This window comes from Grammomys surdaster, unplaced genomic scaffold, assembly GCF_004785775.1.
Source record: "Grammomys surdaster isolate TR1022 unplaced genomic scaffold, NIH_TR_1.0 126036, whole genome shotgun sequence".
NCBI classification, from domain to species: domain Eukaryota; kingdom Metazoa; phylum Chordata; class Mammalia; order Rodentia; family Muridae; genus Grammomys; species Grammomys surdaster.
In genome coordinates, this window is record NW_021620849.1 from 1,477,073 (window position 1) to 1,483,104 (window position 6,032).

A 6,032-nucleotide genomic window follows, 5' to 3' on the forward strand; every position below is an offset into this window, starting at 1 on the left:
TTTTTTTTTTTTTTTGGTTTTTCGAGACAGGGTTTCTCTGTGTAGTCCTGGCTGTCCTGGAACTCACTCTGTAGACCAAGCTAGCCTCGAACTCTCGAACTCAGAAATCCGCCTGCCTCTGCCTCCCAAGTGCTGGGACTAAAGGCGTGCGCCACCACTGCCCGGCAAGCCTATACTTTTTTTCCACCTGACTCTCTCTCTCTCTGGTTGGTTGAGTGTACAGATGCCGATGTCAGAGGCCCACTGCTCTTCACTGTGTGACTCTGAGCCATGTCTGCGGCTGTGAGCTGGACAGCATAATCCTCACCGGGCTTCCTTCTCCCCTGCTGGTCTCAGTTTTCTCCTACAACAATGGGGTTCTAGATATGGGCAAAACAGCTTATGAGCAGAAATACCCTGTGCAACAATGTCCAGGCCTACAGTGAGAACTCCCGGAGAGGCCATGCTCTGTTGTTCTTTCTCCAACCTGCTAGGACTACAGTTATCAAACACATAGAGATGGGACCCACAGCCTCCCTCCAGTCTGGACATCCTTTACCTGCAATGGCCTAGGAACAAGTCCCCTTGAACTTAAACCCACCACACGCTGAGTATCTGTGAACATAGCTCAGCCTTTCTGTGTTGAAGACTCTTAGTCACCTCATAATCATATGACATAACCTTAAAGGCTTCCGTATATAAATACGTGGTCCCCATTTAATGGTGCTATCTCAGGAGGTTGTAGAATGCAGCCCAAACACAAAATCATAAAACGAACTAAAACCATTATGACACTGGGGGGTTGTTGTGCCGTATGTGTGCAAGTGTTCATGGAGGCCAGAGTTGATGCTGAATACCCTATAGTTGGAGTTACAGGAAATTGTGAGACACTCAACATGGGTGCTGGGGACTGGATGCAGGTCCTCTGGAGGAACAAAAAGTGTTCTTTACTGAGGAGCCATCTGTCCAGGCCTGTGACTTTTATTTTTATATGTATTTATTTATTTAATTTTTAATTTGATTGCATGGTTCTCAAACATGAATTCTGTAGATGACCACGTAGTATCTCGATGTCGAAAGATTAGATACACAAAGCAAAAGACCCACAGTATCACAGATTCTCACAAGACTCGGGAACAGAGCGTAGGCCTTTCTGTCATGGGGCAAGGCTTCTCGTTCTTGATTGAACTCCCTGACGTGCACTAAGATCATTAGAAGCCAGCTCGGTTTTCAGCACCCACATGGTAGCTTACAACTCCAGCTCAGGGAATCCAGCACCTCCTTCTGGCAAATGTGGTACACAGAGATCCATGCAAGCAAAACACTCACACCCCTGAAACAAACGGGTATCTAAAAAGAAGAAGACTGGGAGGGGGAGGAAGAGAAGGAGCTAAGTTTGTCCAAATGACAAGTGTGCCTAGGTCCGTGGTAGACCTCTCGCCTGGCACGCAGGGTGCCCTAGGTTAGATCTCCCTCCTCTATTTTTTGTTTTTGAATTCAGGATTGTCTTGGAATTTCTTCATCTGACTCCTGGTTTTACTAGAAGGCTTCTGGTGCTAAACTCCCTTGAGCCAGTCACATGGGTCGTAATCCTTCGCCCTGCTTTATCCTCGTGTTGGTATGGTGAACGTTGATTTGGGAATTCAGTTTAGCAAAGATTCAGAAACACCCCCATCTGTTTGCTTCCTGAGCTCTGGACAGTGACTCGCAAAGGTCTGGATGCTGAGCCACACCCATGGAGATGCTGGATGAAATTAGGTGCGTTCTGCCAGCCTTTATCAGAATTCGCACAACGCAGTAATTTGAGGAGTACCTCAACAGTCAGAAATCTCCAGACACTCAAGTACTGGGAAAAAATCGCTACCACACCAACAGGATTCCCCACTACACTGACCTAGTACCCCTTCATTCTTTCAGTTGTGGAGAAGGTAGCCACAGCTCAGAAACACCTGGCTTTTCTAGCCTCAGGGACCCTGGAAACACTCACCACCTCCAGCCTGGACCCCAGACTAGCTCCCTGGTGTTCTTAATGGACTTCTCATCTAGCACCTTCTCCTAAGAGGTCCCACACCATAACTGCCGGGGAAGATTTTATTCTCTCCATTCACTCCACAAGTAAACAGAGACGTGAATCAACTATCCAAAGGCCACACAGCCAGGAAACAACAGAGGAGGATTCTTTTTCCCTTTTTTATGACCTATCTTCTGACTGTCAGCACACCTTCCTGGTTATGGTAACAGCAGGGTCAGAGCTATCATCTCCATGGTACAGACTAGAAAATCAAGGCTCAGCAGAGCTGAGATGCATGCCTAAGGCTACCCTTAGGGAAGAGCTGGCATTTGACCTAATTTCCTCAGCAAATACTGTCTGTGCCTCCAGCACAAGCTAGGCAGAGTTCTAAGCAACTGGAAATTCAAATCAGAGTGCTGCTGGGCCTCAGAGTCACAAAGGTGATGACAGGCACAGGTGGGACTGCAGGTGACAGGGGAAGATGGAGCAGGGAGACGGGTGCTTACTTATTTATTTACTTTCAAAATAGGGTGTCATGTAGGCCAGGCTGGCCTTGAACTCTTCATGCCGATGAAGGTGATCTTGAACTTCTGGTCCTCCCACCTCTGCCTGGCATCACAGGTGTTGCTACCGTGTCCAGTTTATGGGGTGCCTGGGATGAAACCCGGGGCTTTGAGAGTGCTGGGCAAACACTCTACCAACGGAGGCACAAGCTCAGCTCTGGGTGTTCCTTGACTGTTGATCAGCAAGACACTGTAGGGAGAGCTCAGAGGCTAAAGAGGCTGGAACCCCAGAGGCATCAGGAAGCAATGCCCATGTGGTGGCCAGACGCCCTGTCATATGTCCCCTTGGACTTTTTAAAAAGGAAGGACAAAGAATCTTCAGAAGAGGCACTGAGAATCTGATTTACAGTCTTCAAGGATGGCCCTGAGTGACTTCTGATCGAATGTATGTCATCAAATCTCCTCCACACCAAACACAAAGTACAGCCTCCCTCGAGCCCTCCTCAAGTGGAGTCCCTGAGCACCCGACTCCACTCCAGTCTGACTTTACTACCACTGTGCAAATGGAGAGTCTGAGGATAGCCCTGCAGGTGTGCAGCCTTCCACCAGGGATGTGTCAGGACAAATAAAAGAAGTTAACAAGAGAAGATGTACCCAGTGCCCAATAACATGGCAGGGGAGAATTTGTAAAACCAGAAGATTCAGATTTGCTGGCTTCGAACTGAGGCTCTGCTATATTCTGAGTAACCCTGGGCAAGTCATCTGGCCTTTTGGAATGCAAGGCCTCCCTGCTTCTGAGGCTGAAGACAAGGCTGGCCCCAAAATGCTAAGGTTAGCCACAGAGCAGAAGCCTGGGTGGGCCTCAGAAGCAGTATCTAACCCCCTCTATCACTGACTCGGGAACAGGCACCTCTACTCCACCCTGTCTCAGCCAACAGCCCCTTCTGACTATGACACCAAGGGGACTGGCTGCTTGGATTCTGTTCTGGCTCTGTGCACTTACAACCAGTCTGCCCCTGAACAAGTGCCGGAGCCTCATTCACTTCATTCATAAAAGGGTCCACACTGCCAGTCAGAGAACACTCTTTGGAAGACAAAGAGCAAAGTATCAGCAGACTGCAGCACGCTGTCTGGTGCAGACAAACCTCAGCAGCTGTGACTGTTCTTAACAGTGGGCGATCTTTCTCCTTTCTGAGCAACCAGGAGAGAAGCAGCCACCCCTGACTTCTCCTCACAGTTGAGAAAAAGTGATCCACCAGGAGGCTTTATTTTTATCTCTGGCTATTAACTGAGGTGTAGAGGAAATTCGGGGGCCATGATCACTAGTTCTCTGCCATTTAAGGGCACCACTGGCCAAGAAGCATCCAAAGAGAACAAAATCAAACTGAGTCTTGACAGAGAAGGGACAAGAGGCCACCTCTACCATATTCTCGCTGCAACTGAGCCCCTGGTAAGTATTAGTCCCTTAGACACCGGCAGAGGGCAGGATTGCCCCCCAGATACACTAAGCTAGTTCAGGAAGGAATTTGACATCAATGCCCCATTACGAATAGACTTTCCCAAGCCTTTGAAGTTCCGCCACCATCACCCGCCAGGTTCTGGCAAAGGCAAGAGGGGGGCGTTTTCTACCGGCATTCCAGGCCTCCTGGGTGCCAGTCGCTGGAGGGAAGCAGAGCACCTCAGGTCATCCTCCCCCCTTTCTAACAGAGCAGAGGGGCTCTCGGGGTCAGCCCCGGAGGCCGTTGTTCAAGCAGAATCGCAGGTAGCTAGTGACTACCCAATGAGCTGGGGTAGGGCTAGGTCCAAGGGACTATGCCTTTCCTTCCCAGCCTCCTCCTTGGATGTAGCCAGCTTGCACCCAGAGTTTGCCCCGGTGCACTCCTGTCCCTAAGACTCCAGGTGCTCACAAAGCATCCTGCATTTTATCTCGAAGTATTCAAAGTAGACTATAGGCATGCATCCTCCGCCCACCCAATGCAGGTTGTCCTTAGTAGCCCACCCCCACTCTCCCAGGTCTCTGGTGGCTCTTGCTGCATCCCATGGATGCCTGGAACAGAGCTGGTATGGATCTACTGAGACAGTACTGACAAGAAAAAGGAAACAAACCTCAGTGTCCTGGATATTCGCTGTGATTTTACTTCTTGGTAGCTCCCAAGAGGGTCGCGCGCTATCAGCTGCCCTGGCTGTTGATGACATGGCAGATGAGTCCCTCAATCCCTAGTTCCTTCTGCCCCCTGTTCCCTGTCTCCTATCCCCATCCTTCTCGCAACCGCGGGGTCCCCTAGGAGAAGGGAGAAACCTGCATGCACAGCTCCCCGAAAGATAGCCACCCCCAGTCACATGTACCGTCCCCAGCAAGCTCTTCGACGGTTCAAACGCTTGGGGCCACTGCGACACGACACGCTGAGGCCACAGGCTGTCCAGGTCTTAAGCAGTAGAAGAATTTGGGATCTTGAATGGCCCGAGAGGAAGCTGCTTCCAACAAACACCGGCTCCCGCCGGACCAGCCCCTTAAAGGTACAGTCCCTTTCCCTCCAGTCCCAAAAGCCTGGCCCCGGGAGCAGCTGCTGTTAGCGTTGGAGTCCAGACCCGAAACCTGGAGCTACAGGCTGGCAAGATGCGAATGGAGACTCAGGAGCCGTAGCTGTAATATCTTGGAGGAGGAGTTGAAAGAGAGGTGGTAAAGAATTGTTTATAGAGGTCGGAGGTCCCATTAAAATATCCAGGCTTCTAAAAAGGGAAGCCCCTTCAGCATTCTGCGGGTGGGCTACGACTGCCCTAGATAGTTCAATAAGAGTAAGCTGTGTGTGCCTGCTTCCCGAGAGCTGAGGGATGACAACCTTCTGCCAGAGGCTGAGCAGAGATAAATGGCTAGCCACACACATAGACCACCCCAGGAGGCCCTCGGGTGGGGGTAAACAAGGACTGGAGGGGGCACTCCTCTAACAGAGTCCTCTTGCAGACCTCTGACATCTGTCCCCCCCTAGGCAGCCACAACTCAGGATGCTTCTGTTTGGACAGGGTGTTTTCTTTCCTGTCCAAAATGACAAGGTCCTGGCCTGCATGGCCTAGTTGTTTCAGCAGAGAAACCTAAGGAGGTCCTTCAGCAACGGCTGAGGGAGAGGCCACAGGATCAGGAGCCCAGACCTTTCTAAATACAACTCTAGACAGCAGTGACTCCCTCCGTGTGTGTGTGTGTGTGTGTGTGTGTGTGTGTGTGTGTGTCTGTGTGTGTGTGTGTGTCTGTGTGTGTCTGTGTGTATCTGTGTCTGTGTGTGTCTGTGTGTGTCTGTGTGTGTGTGTCTGTGTGTGTGTGTCTGTCTGTCCGTCTGTCTGTCTGTGTCTGGGTGTGTCTGGGTGTGTCTGTGTCTGTGTGTGTGTGTGTTTCTCCCTGCTAGGAACAAACCAAAACACAACTTCTGTGGTCTAAACTAAGTTCCCTCTAAAATGAATACCAGGCATACTGGCAAAGGGAGCTGTTTCCCAGCAGGTTAGGGAGGGAACTGAGCCCTGACTGTACTAATGAGGAAATAAACAGG

At 50.5% G+C, this 6,032-nt stretch overlaps 1 protein-coding gene across 1 annotated transcript in view; it reads right to left on the reverse strand.

Annotated features, from left to right (window-relative positions):
• The window catches only part of Hapln3 (hyaluronan and proteoglycan link protein 3), a 17,277-nt gene extending 11,876 nt beyond the window's left edge, over window positions 1-5,401 (reverse strand). The window contains exon 1 of the mRNA XM_028754842.1: window positions 4,840-5,401. The gene's annotated coding sequence lies outside the window, so the exon portion shown is untranslated. The remainder of the gene's footprint in view (window positions 1-4,839) is intronic.
• Between the last annotated feature and the right edge of the window lie 631 nt (window positions 5,402-6,032).